At 40.2% G+C, this 11,088-nt stretch overlaps 1 long non-coding RNA gene and 14 other non-coding genes across 15 annotated transcripts; all 15 read right to left on the bottom strand.

Annotated features, from left to right (window-relative positions):
* Positions 1 to 452: 452 nt before the first annotated feature.
* LOC111611341 lies at positions 453 to 1,435 on the bottom strand. Its single transcript, XR_002753999.1, has 3 exons — positions 1,344 to 1,435; positions 979 to 1,092; positions 453 to 592 (listed from the first exon to the last, which is right to left on the bottom strand). It is a non-coding gene; the product is annotated as an uncharacterized LOC111611341 (long non-coding RNA).
* Positions 1,436 to 4,979: 3,544 nt separating this feature from the next.
* trnaw-cca lies at positions 4,980 to 5,051 on the bottom strand. The gene has a single exon. It is a non-coding gene; the product is annotated as a tRNA-Trp (tRNA).
* Positions 5,052 to 5,265: 214 nt separating this feature from the next.
* Positions 5,266 to 5,337, bottom strand: trnaw-cca. The gene has a single exon. It is a non-coding gene; the product is annotated as a tRNA-Trp (tRNA).
* Positions 5,338 to 5,598: 261 nt separating this feature from the next.
* Positions 5,599 to 5,670, bottom strand: trnaw-cca. Its single transcript has one exon. It is a non-coding gene; the product is annotated as a tRNA-Trp (tRNA).
* Positions 5,671 to 6,185: 515 nt separating this feature from the next.
* Positions 6,186 to 6,257, bottom strand: trnaw-cca. Its single transcript has one exon. It is a non-coding gene; the product is annotated as a tRNA-Trp (tRNA).
* Positions 6,258 to 6,504: 247 nt separating this feature from the next.
* Positions 6,505 to 6,576, bottom strand: trnaw-cca. Its single transcript has one exon. It is a non-coding gene; the product is annotated as a tRNA-Trp (tRNA).
* Positions 6,577 to 7,096: 520 nt separating this feature from the next.
* trnaw-cca lies at positions 7,097 to 7,168 on the bottom strand. The gene has a single exon. It is a non-coding gene; the product is annotated as a tRNA-Trp (tRNA).
* A 247-nt stretch (positions 7,169 to 7,415) lies between these two features.
* Positions 7,416 to 7,487, bottom strand: trnaw-cca. Its single transcript has one exon. It is a non-coding gene; the product is annotated as a tRNA-Trp (tRNA).
* Positions 7,488 to 8,016: 529 nt separating this feature from the next.
* On the bottom strand, positions 8,017 to 8,088 carry trnaw-cca. The gene has a single exon. It is a non-coding gene; the product is annotated as a tRNA-Trp (tRNA).
* A 247-nt stretch (positions 8,089 to 8,335) lies between these two features.
* On the bottom strand, positions 8,336 to 8,407 carry trnaw-cca. Its single transcript has one exon. It is a non-coding gene; the product is annotated as a tRNA-Trp (tRNA).
* A 543-nt stretch (positions 8,408 to 8,950) lies between these two features.
* trnaw-cca lies at positions 8,951 to 9,022 on the bottom strand. Its single transcript has one exon. It is a non-coding gene; the product is annotated as a tRNA-Trp (tRNA).
* Positions 9,023 to 9,269: 247 nt separating this feature from the next.
* trnaw-cca lies at positions 9,270 to 9,341 on the bottom strand. Its single transcript has one exon. It is a non-coding gene; the product is annotated as a tRNA-Trp (tRNA).
* A 260-nt stretch (positions 9,342 to 9,601) lies between these two features.
* On the bottom strand, positions 9,602 to 9,673 carry trnaw-cca. Its single transcript has one exon. It is a non-coding gene; the product is annotated as a tRNA-Trp (tRNA).
* A 544-nt stretch (positions 9,674 to 10,217) lies between these two features.
* trnaw-cca lies at positions 10,218 to 10,289 on the bottom strand. The gene has a single exon. It is a non-coding gene; the product is annotated as a tRNA-Trp (tRNA).
* Positions 10,290 to 10,536: 247 nt separating this feature from the next.
* On the bottom strand, positions 10,537 to 10,608 carry trnaw-cca. The gene has a single exon. It is a non-coding gene; the product is annotated as a tRNA-Trp (tRNA).
* Between the last annotated feature and the right edge of the window lie 480 nt (positions 10,609 to 11,088).

Genomic DNA, 11,088 nt, shown 5'->3' with positions numbered 1-11,088 from the left:
GAGGCAGGAAGTGGGACCCCATCCTTGTGAAGAGGTCTAGCAAGTCCTCTTCATCACCTTGATCCATGGTGCCCTGTAGAGCCTTCTCAACAGCTGATCTCTCTACTAGAGGGAGGTAGTTGAGAAATGATGGGATCAATACATCATCATCCACTGATTCAATTCCATTGACACAAGCAAAAATGAAAGCTTTCGATAGCCTCACTGGAATGACTCCATGGTCTAGAAATCCTTTGACCCAAATGTGTCCAATGGCTTGCCATTCAGACTCACAAAAGTCAGGCCTCAACCTGGGAACTCGCTCTGTTTCACCCTCACACTGTTCCAAAAACTGCTCCCAAAATGCAGTGTAAACCTCCCTTGATACCCCAGCATCATCGATTGCTCTTTCATTCACAAACTCAATTTTTAAAGTCTGATTCAAAAGGTTGTTTTCCATAAACACAGCCAAAAGATCTTCCACAACCTTGATCCTGCGAATTGACACATGTAGATGGTTTGCTAGATTTTCTGAGTTACCAGCTGAAACAGATTGGGGCAGTAGACCGCTTGAACTTGGGTGAGAATCTTCGGGTGGAATCAAGCCAGAGTCCTGGGTAAAAGATAAAGCAATAACCATTATTAACAACACAGATACAAATATAAGATTTCTACAAACAGATTGGACATTTGTTTGTTAATATTCTCTTCATTACTATGTTATGATTACCAAGCTAATTTGTAGAACTTTGGAAGATCTGGTGGAACACTAACCCTTCTGCTTAATCCATACTTTAATACTTTCATATGATTTTTTTTTAATTAAATAGAAAATGCCAATTCAATTAAATGAAAAATATATATTCAATTCAGTAAAAAAATATGTATTAAATTCAAAAGATGTAATAATTGCATGACCTTTAAAAAAAAGGTGGTACTGAGTTGTTCATTACAGAGGAGAAAATGAGCTCTGGGTTGTATTGACTGTGTCCATTTCACCTGGCCAGTTTGTCCTGCCTCCATATTACTGGTTTGCATTTGTGATGAGAAGAGACTCCTGGCTGAAGGCAACAGTATCGGGGAACCGTGTCCAAAGGGACTGCTGAGATCGTCCTGAATGACAAAGTTGTACAGTATTGTAATATATAAAGTTATGTTTGATTACAGCACACAACACAAGTGTTAAACTATTCATACCTTTGCCTTAAGATAGATATTTATTTCACGGTTGATTAAAAATACATCACAAAAAAACTATGTAAATTCTACCAAATAATATATTACTATTTTACCTCAATTCAAATGTCACATATCACTTCTATAAGTATCTAAATCGTATCACGCCAAAGCGTTTCTGATCTTACCTGTACAACTTCTTCAGTGTTGTCATAATTTAGTGTTACAACGACTATGTCACTGTCATCATCCAATCCAATTAGGTCCTCTTCAGGATTCCATACAACCGTGTCTCCCTCATCCATGTGTGGAACAGATCCAGAATTTTCAGAGCTGAAGGGCTGGGGCTGCCGAGGTGTGGATCCAGAATGAGGTGGATCTGTAAAATCAACAACTCCAGAATGGTTGTAGGAAGAGTCTAGGTGATTCAAAGTTTGATCATCACAATCCTCCATTTCACCAAAAGATCCTTTTCTAGCTGTTGGGGTTGAATCCATGTCATTTGGTTGTTCAGGACTTTGACAATCTTCTTCAGATGAATACTGAACTGTTTCTTCTTTCTTTGTGCACATGTAAAACCGTAGAAGCTTCAGCTTGGTTTTTTCATAAAGATTTCCGACTGTTTCATCTAAAGAAATCAGATTTTTTTTGAAGTCACAAACTTCAAAAAGAAAGTCTTCAATTACCCCTTTGGTGGAGGTCCCATCTGGAAAAAAAAGCTCCTTTCCCATTTCAAGAATTTGAGAAACAGTTGTACTTTTATCCACTGTTGCATGCCTCGTTCCTCCACCATTTCTTGTTCTCACTTGTTGGTATTCATCAATGTGAAAATGAAGCCACCCAATTTCAATTTTTCTCAAAGTCCTCCCTGCTGCCTTACTTCTTCCTCTTGCCATCTCCACCCCTTGCATTTGGAACAAACCAGATGTGCTACAAATAGCTCTTTTGGTCCTAGATCTCATTTTCCGTGCTCCAATTTTATCTCTTAAGTTCTGGAGAAGAGTATCTTTTTCTGCAATAAGTGTACTTTGCTGACAAAAAGACAGAACTGCTATTCTGTCACCATATGAAGTGATGTAATTGGTCATCTGTTCGTCTGTCATTATAGACAGCACAGCCTTGTCCACCTGGAGACATAAAAAATAAAAAAAATAATTAGAATAAAGACATCCACATCTTTATATATATATATATATATATATAGTAATAGTTGTATTTCAGAAAGCCATGCGAAGACTTCTTGTGTAGCACTATCGCTGCTAGTTATGGGTCGCATAATTTGTTGTGCCGTTGCCATAGTAACCCCCTTCTTTGAAGACAAATTGTAGAATGTGTGGTCAAACTTTAACAGATAAAACAAGTTTTTCTTGATAAAATACAAAGCGGTTCTTAGCTAAGGCTATCAAACGTAGTTTTTCACTGAGCGGATATTTATCAAACAATGTTTTATGCGATTATATTTACCTTGTCTCTTTGCATGTGCATGATATCCTCCTCTGGGACATCTCTGGACCGCAGAAAATGATATAAGTCGTCCTCCATAATCAGTGTAGACATACTCCCCCACGTTTACCGCATAAAAACATGCCTTTCCCCCCAAAAAAGTAACTCGCGATTTTTCAGAAATGTCGCGGGATCTCGAGATAATAAGTCGGGATAATAAGTCGGGATCTCGAGATAATAAGTCGGGATCTCGAGATAATAAGTCGGGATGATAAGTCGGGATCTCGAGATAATAAGTCGGGATCTCGGGATCTCGAGATAATAAGTCGGGATCTCGAGATAATAAGTCGGGATAATAAGTCGGGATCTCGAGATAATAAGTCGGGATCTCGAGATAATAAGTCGGGATCTCGGGATCTCGAGATAATAAGTCGGGATCTCGAGATAATAAGTCGGGATCTCGAGATAATAAGTCGGGATCTCGAGATAATAAGTCGGGATTTCTTTCCTTTTTTTTTTCTCTCCATGTCCCCTTAGGGGCTCCGTAGAAGTACATGCTCCACTGGCAGATTATTTTACTAATAACAAGACATTTTTATCATGTTATAAGTGAAATAAACTGCAATTATTTTGTCAATATTAAGGAATTGTTTATATAAAACAAGCTCCTATATTTTGCTGAACAGTTACTTTTAAGTTAGTTTTGTCTTTTTTCAAGTGTACCAATTTATTTGCACTGGAAGCTAGACCAAAGATACCTGGTAAGATTTTATTTTTGCAGTGCTGATCCTACACCATCCTGGACCTTTGTGGGAAAAGCTGAACTTGAAGAGACCCAAACGGACTTGGTCTCTGTCTCGACAGTCTGTCTTGCTAACAGTTCCCTCTCCAAATTATGCCACAGCTCCCAGCAGCAGCACTTCAAACACTTTCCAGCCACAGGGACCCCACCTCGTTTACATGTTTAATTAGACAACAGCGGACCCCCTGCTGAGGCTGCGAGGTTCACCAGCAGGTTGCTGTTTGTTTGCAAGAACTGTCGGTTTCCCTGGACTAACGAGTCCACTTTGGGATGCTTGTTTAGTTTGCAGCCATTTCTGTCATTTTCATCAAGTCACAACTTTCGCAGATTTGCAAAGACTGAGTTTACTTAAGAACTGGACCTGCTGAGGGATCAGGCTGTTGTTTGAAGAAACAAAACATATTCTCAGAAATTTGACATTTCAATTCCACTCCCTCCTCATAAAATGAACACTCACCAAATCCTGCATGAATAATTCATTTTTTATTCTATTTCACAGGAACAAAATGACTTCTGTCTGCAGAATGGACAACAACTGTCAGGTGATGGACTGGCTGGAAATGAAAAAGGCCCCAAGCTGCAGCAGGACAAGACAAGATCAGGCCAGAGAGTGAGCACTTCATCACAGATCAGTCAGCTCACCTGGGGACGAATGCCCAGTTCCTCTACAGACACATTTATTTCACACAAACTCGCCTCTGCTGGAAATGTTTCAACTGGATTATTAAACATTACCAACAATCCTTAAAATAAGTAAAAATTTGACAAACGTTTAGATTATCAAGACCAAAATAAAACCAGATAACGGCTAGACCTCTACAGATAAAATCTTCTTGTTTCCTTTAGCTAGAAAAATAGATATTTGTACTCCAGACAATAAGGAAAAACAAGTAAAAGTCAGCAGAGGATGTTTGTGTTTGTTCAACTTGATCTAATCTTACACTACTCCCAAGTTTTTTAGGTTAATCTCTTTGTAATCAAACCTCTTGATTGCAAAAGGTTTGATTATTAATGGGATACATTACATTTCTACAGGGTTAATCATTTATTAATAAGTGTAGTAGAGTGATAGAAAACCAACAGATTCAACAGTCATGACTTGGTCCGGCTCATCCTGTCTGACTGGATTCTTTTATTGAAGTTGTGCTCATTTAAAAACAAAAGGTGTGAAGAGTTTAATCAGTTTGGTTCCAAAGAAAGGCAGTACATTTCAATGGCACATTGAACTCTGTCATCAAAATGAAGTTAACTTATTTAATGAATAAAGTCTGTATTTTAGCGACTACAAGATTATGAAAAAAGTAATTAAGTATATTCAAAGTTTTTGCAACATTAAGGGGAAAATACTATAACTTCATTTAGGTGGACGCCTTTCGATCACCTTAAAACTTAACAATACCAATGTCAATTCCGCAAGGAGCAACCACAAAATTTGCAATGCACCTCTGTTTCATATAACAGAAGGCTTCAATTTCCCTCTGGAATCATGATGTTACCATCGATCCACCGTTTTATTTACTGTCTGGAAGCTTAGGGAAAGTTACAAGGAGCTAAAAATTATGGATGATCTTTTCCTTGCTGATTCTGACATGATTTGAACACGCAACCTTCTGATCTGGAGTCAGACGCGCTACCGTTGCGCCACAGAATCCTGATATTTTGCACTTCTGGTATGCATTTTATTAGTGCAAATAAACTCTGTGTATATAACTGTGGTCCCTTTGGTCTGTCTCGTTGTCTAGTTTTCAATTTCCTTTGCTATGAACTGTGATGCAAGAAAGATTTGATTAGAGTGAGACATGGATCTAAGCAGTTTTTGTTCTGCAAGAATGCAACAGCCTGCAAGTGCAATAGCGATTCTTTGCTGACCCTGACGTGATTCGAACACGCAACCTTCTGATCTGGAGTCAGACGCGCTACCGTTGCGCCACAGAGTCTGTGTTATAAAGTTTTATGGCCACAGGTGCAGTTCCTGTCAGGGCTCTAGATAACCCTCTGAAGGTTCCCAATGCCATAAAGTGAGTAACCTAGAAGTAGCAACAACAAAAAGTATGTCTTGCATGATGTTGGTCTTCTATGTGACTTCAATTTCCCGTTACAATGATATATATATTTTTTAAAAACATTGTTTGAGAGAACAATGGGTCAACCCACAAAAACTCAGCTCGGACAAAGCATTTCAGGTTTGGCTTCCTTGCTGACTCTGACGTGATTTGAACACGCAACCTTCTGATCTGGAGTCAGACGCGCTGCCGTTGCGCCACAGAGTCTTTGCACAGAATCTTCATTGCCGCAGGTGCAGTTCCTGTCAGAGTTATTATTAAAACTAAACAATACCAATGTCAATTCCGCAAGGAGCAACCACAAAATTTGCAATGCACCTCTGTTTCATATGACAGAAGGCTTCAATTTCCCTCTGGAATCATGATGTTACCATCGATCCACCATTTTATTTACTGTCTGGAAGCTTAGGGAAAGTTACAAGGAGCTAAAAATTGTGGATGATGTTTTCTTTGCTGACTCTGACATGATTTGAACACGCAACCTTCTGATCTGGAGTTAGACACACTACCGTTGCGCCACAGAATCCTGACATTTTGCACTTCTGGTATGCATTTTATTAGTGCAAATAAACTCTGTATGTACTCGTGGTCCCTTTGGTCTGTCTAGTTGTCTAGTGTCCAATTTCCTTTGCTATGGACTGTGATGCAAGAAAGATTTGATTAGAGTGAGACATGGACCTAAACAGTTTTTGTTCTGCAAGAATGCAACAGCGATTCTTTGCTGACCCTGACGTGATTTGAACACGCAACCTTCTGATCTGGAGTCAGACGCGCTGCCGTTGCGCCACAGAGTCTTTCCACAGAATCTTCATTGCCGCAGGTGGAGTTCCTGTCAGAGTTATTATTAAAACTAAACAATACCAATGTCAATTCCGCAAGGAGCAACCACAAATTTTGCAATGCACCTCTGTTTTATATAACAGAAGGCTTCAATTTCCCTCTGGAATCATGATGTTACCATCGATCCACCGTTTTATTTACTGTCTGGAAGCTTAGGGAAAGTTACAAGGAGCTAAAAATTGTGGATGACGTTTTCTTTGCTGACCCTGACGTGATTTGAACACGCAACCTTCTGATCTGGAGTCAGACGCGCTACCGTTGCGCCACAGAGTCAGTGTTGTAAAGTTCTATGGCCACGGGTGCAGTTCCTGTCAGAGCTCTAGATAACCCTCTGAAGGTTCCCAATGCCATAAAGTGAGTAACCTTGAAGTAGCAACAACAACAAAAAGTATGTCTTGCATGATGTTGATCTTCTATTTGACTTCAATTTCCCTTTACAATGATTTTTTTTAAAAAAAACATTGTTTGAGAGAACAATGGGTCAACCCACAATACTTAGCTTGGACAAAGCATTTCAGGTTTGGCTTCCTTGCTGATTCTGACACAATTTGAACACACAACCTTCTGATCTGGAGTCAGACGCGCTACCGTTGCACCACAGAATCCTGACATGTCACACTTCTCATATGCATTTTATTAGTGCAAATAAATTCTGTATATACTCGTGGTCCCTTTGGTCTGTCTAGTTTCCAATTTCCTTTGCTATGGACTGTGATGCAAGAAAGATTTGATTAGAGTGAGACATGGACCTAAACAGTATTTATTCTGCAAGAATGCAACAGCGATTCTTTGCTGACTCTGACGTGATTTGAACACGCAACCTTCTGATCTGGAGTCAGACGCGCTGCCGTTGCGCCACAGAGTCTTTCCACAGAATCTTCATTGCCGCAGGTGGAGTTCCTGTCAAAGTTATTATTAAAACTAAACAATACCAATGTCAATTCCACAAGGAGCAACCACAAAATTTGCAATGCACCTCTGTTTCATATAACAGAAGGCTTCAATTTCCCTCTGGAATCATGATGTTACCATCGATCCACCGTTTTATTTACTGTCTGGAAGCTTAGGGAAAGTTACAAGGAGCTAAAAATTGTGAATGATCTTTTCTTTGCTGACCCTGACGTGATTTGAACACGCAACCTTCTGATCTGGAGTCAGACGCGCTGCTGTTGCGCCACAGAGTCTTTGCATGAAAACCTCATTGCCGCAGGTGGAGTTCCTGTCAGAGTTATTATAAAAACTTAACAATACCAATGTCAATTCCGCAAGGAGCAACCACAAAATTTGCAATGCACCTCTGTTTCATATGACAGAAGGCTATTTTCCTCTGGAATCACGATGTTACCATCAATCCACCATTTTATTTACTGTCTGAAAGCTTAGGGAAAGTTACAAGTAGCTAAAAATTGTGGATGATGTTTTCTTTGCTGACTCTGACGTGATTTGAACACAAAACCTTCTGATCTGGAGTCAGACACACTACCGTTGCGCCACAGAATCCTGACATTTTGCACTTCTGGTATGCATTTTATTAGTGCAAATAAACTCTGTATATACTCGTGGTTCCTTTTGGTCTGTCTAGTTGTCTAGTTTCCAATTTCCTTTGCTATGGACTGTGATGCAAGAAAGATTTGATTAGAGTGAGACATGGACCTAAACAGTATTTGTTCTGTAAGAATGCAACAGCCTGCAAATGAAATAGAGATTCCTTGCTGACCCTGACGTGATTTGAACACGCAACCTTCTGATGTGGAGTCAGACGCGCTGCCGTTGCGCCACAGAGTCTTTGCACAGAATCTTCATTGCCGCAGGTGCAGTTCCTGTCAGAGTTATTATTAAAACTAAACAATACCAATGTCAATTCCGCAAGGAGCAACCACAAAATTTGCAATGCACCTCTGTTTCATATGACAGAAGGCTTCAATTTCCCTCTGGAATCATGATGTTACCATCGATCCACCGTTTTATTTACTGTCTGGAAGCTTAGGGAAAGTTACAAGGAGCTAAAAATTGTGGATGACATTTTCTTTGCTGACCCTGACGTGATTTGAACACGCAACCTTCTGATCTGGAGTCAGACGCGCTACCGTTGCGCCACAGAGTCAGTGTTGTAAAGTTCTATGGCCACGGGTGCAGTTCCTGTCAGAGCTCTAGATAACCCTCTGAAGGTTCCCAATGCCATAAAGTGAGTAACCTTGAAGTAGCAACAACAACAAAAAGTATGTCTTGCATGATGTTGATCTTCTATTTGACTTCAATTTCCCTTTACAATGATTTTTAAAAAAAAAACATTGTTTGAGAGAACAATGGGTCAACCCACAATACTTAGCTTGGACAAAGCATTTCAGGTTTGGCTTCCTTGCTGATTCTGACATGATTAGAACACGCAAACTTCTGATCTGGAGTTAGACACACTACCGTTGCGCCACAGAATCCTGACATTTTGCACTTCTGGTATGCATTTTATTAGTGCAAATAAACTCTGTATGTACTCGTGGTCCCTTTGGTCTGTCTAGTTGTCTAGTTTCCAATTTCCTTTGCTATGGACTGTGATGCAAGAAAGATTTGATTAGAGTGAGACATGGACCTAAACAGTATTTATTCTGCAAGAATGCAACAGCCTGCAAGTGCAATAGCGATTCTTTGCTGACCCTGACGTGATTTGAACACGCAACCTTCTGATCTGGAGTCAGACGCGCTGCCGTTGCGCCGCAGAGTCTTTCCACAGAATCTTCATTGCCGCAGGTGGAGTTCCTGTCAGAGTTATTATTAAAACTAAACAATACCAATGTCAATTCCACAAGGAGCAACCACAAAATTTGCAATGCAACTCTGTTTCATATAACAGAAGGCTTCAATTTCCCTCTGGAATCATGATGTTACCATCGATCCACCGTTTTATTTACTGTCTGGAAGCTTAGGGAAAGTTACAAGGAGCTAAAAATTGTGGATGATCTTTTCTTTGCTGACCCTGACGTGATTTGAACACGCAACCTTCTGATCTGGAGTCAGACGCGCTACCGTTGCGCCACAGAGTCTGTGTTATAAAGTTCTATGGCCACAGGTGCAGTTCCTGTCAGAGCTCTAGATAACCCTCTGAAGGTTCCCAATGCCATAAAGTGAGTAACCTAGAAGTAGCAACAACAAAAAGTATGTCTTGCATGATGTTGGTCTTCTATGTGACTTCAATTTGCCGTTACAATGATATATATTTTTTAAAAAACATTGTTTGAGAGAACAATGGGTCAACCCACTAAAACTCAGCTTGGACAAAGCATTTCAGGTCTGGCTTCCTTGCTGACCCTGACGTGATTTGAACACGCAACCTTCTGATCTGGAGTCAGACGCGCTACCGTTGCGCCACAGAGTCAGTGTTGTAAAGTTCTATGGCCACGGGTGCAGTTCCTGTCAGAGCTCTAGATAACCCTCTGAAGGTTCCCAATGCCATAAAGTGAGTAACCTTGAAGTAGCAACAACAACAAAAAGTATGTCTTGCATGATGTTGATCTTCTATTTGACTTCAATTTCCCTTTACAATGATTTTTAAAAAAAAAAACATTGTTTGAGAGAACAATGGGTCAACCCACAATACTTAGCTTGGACAAAGCATTTCAGGTTTGGCTTCCTTGCTGATTCTGACATGATTAGAACACGCAAACTTCTGATCTGGAGTTAGACACACTACCGTTGCGCCACAGAATCCTGACATTTTGCACTTCTGGTATGCATTTTATTAGTGCAAATAAACTCTGTATGTACTCGTGGTCCCTTTGGTCTGTCTAGTTGTCTAGTGTCCAATTTCCTTTGCTATGGACTGTGATGCAAGAAAGATTTGATTAGAGTGAGACATGGACCTAAACAGTTTTTGTTCTGCAAGAATGCAACAGCCTGCAAGTGCAATAGCGATTCTTTGCTGACCCTGACGTGATTTGAACACGCAACCTTCTGATCTGGAGTCAGACGCGCTGCCGTTGCGCCACAGAGTCTTTCCACAGAATCTTCATTGCCGCAGGTGGAGTTCCTGTCAGAGTTATTATTAAAACTAAACAATACCAATGTCAATTCCGCAAGGAGCAACCACAAATTTTGCAATGCACCTCTGTTTTATATAACAGAAGGCTTCAATTTCCCTCTGGAATCATGATGTTACCATCGATCCACCGTTTTATTTACTGTCTGGAAGCTTAGGGAAAGTTACAAGGAGCTAAAAATTGTGGATGATCTTTTCTTTGCTGACCCTGACATGATTTGAACACGCAACCTTCTGATCTGGAGTCAGACGCGCTACCGTTGCGCCACAGAGTCAGTGTTGTAAAGTTCTATGGCCACGGGTGCAGTTCCTGTCAGAGCTCTAGATAACCCTCTGAAGGTTCCCAATGCCATAAAGTGAGTAACCTTGAAGTAGCAACAACAACAAAAAGTATGTCTTGCATGATGTTGATCTTCTATTTGACTTCAATTTCCCTTTACAATGATTTTTAAAAAAAAAAACATTGTTTGAGAGAACAATGGGTCAACCCACAATACTTAGCTTGGACAAAGCATTTCAGGTTTGGCTTCCTTGCTGATTCTGACATGATTAGAACACGCAAACTTCTGATCTGGAGTTAGACACACTACCGTTGCGCCACAGAATCCTGACATTTTGCACTTCTGGTATGCATTTTATTAGTGCAAATAAACTCTGTATATACTCGTGGTCCCTTTGGTCTGTCTAGTTGTCTAGTTTCCAATTTCCACTTCTCGTATGCATTTTATTAGTGCAAATAAATTAAAACTTCAGGT

This window comes from Xiphophorus maculatus, chromosome 15 (assembly GCF_002775205.1).
Source record: "Xiphophorus maculatus strain JP 163 A chromosome 15, X_maculatus-5.0-male, whole genome shotgun sequence".
Classification (NCBI taxonomy): domain Eukaryota; kingdom Metazoa; phylum Chordata; class Actinopteri; order Cyprinodontiformes; family Poeciliidae; genus Xiphophorus; species Xiphophorus maculatus.
The sequence above is the reverse complement of the archived record's forward strand: the minus strand, read 5'-3'. Positions and strand labels throughout refer to the sequence as shown.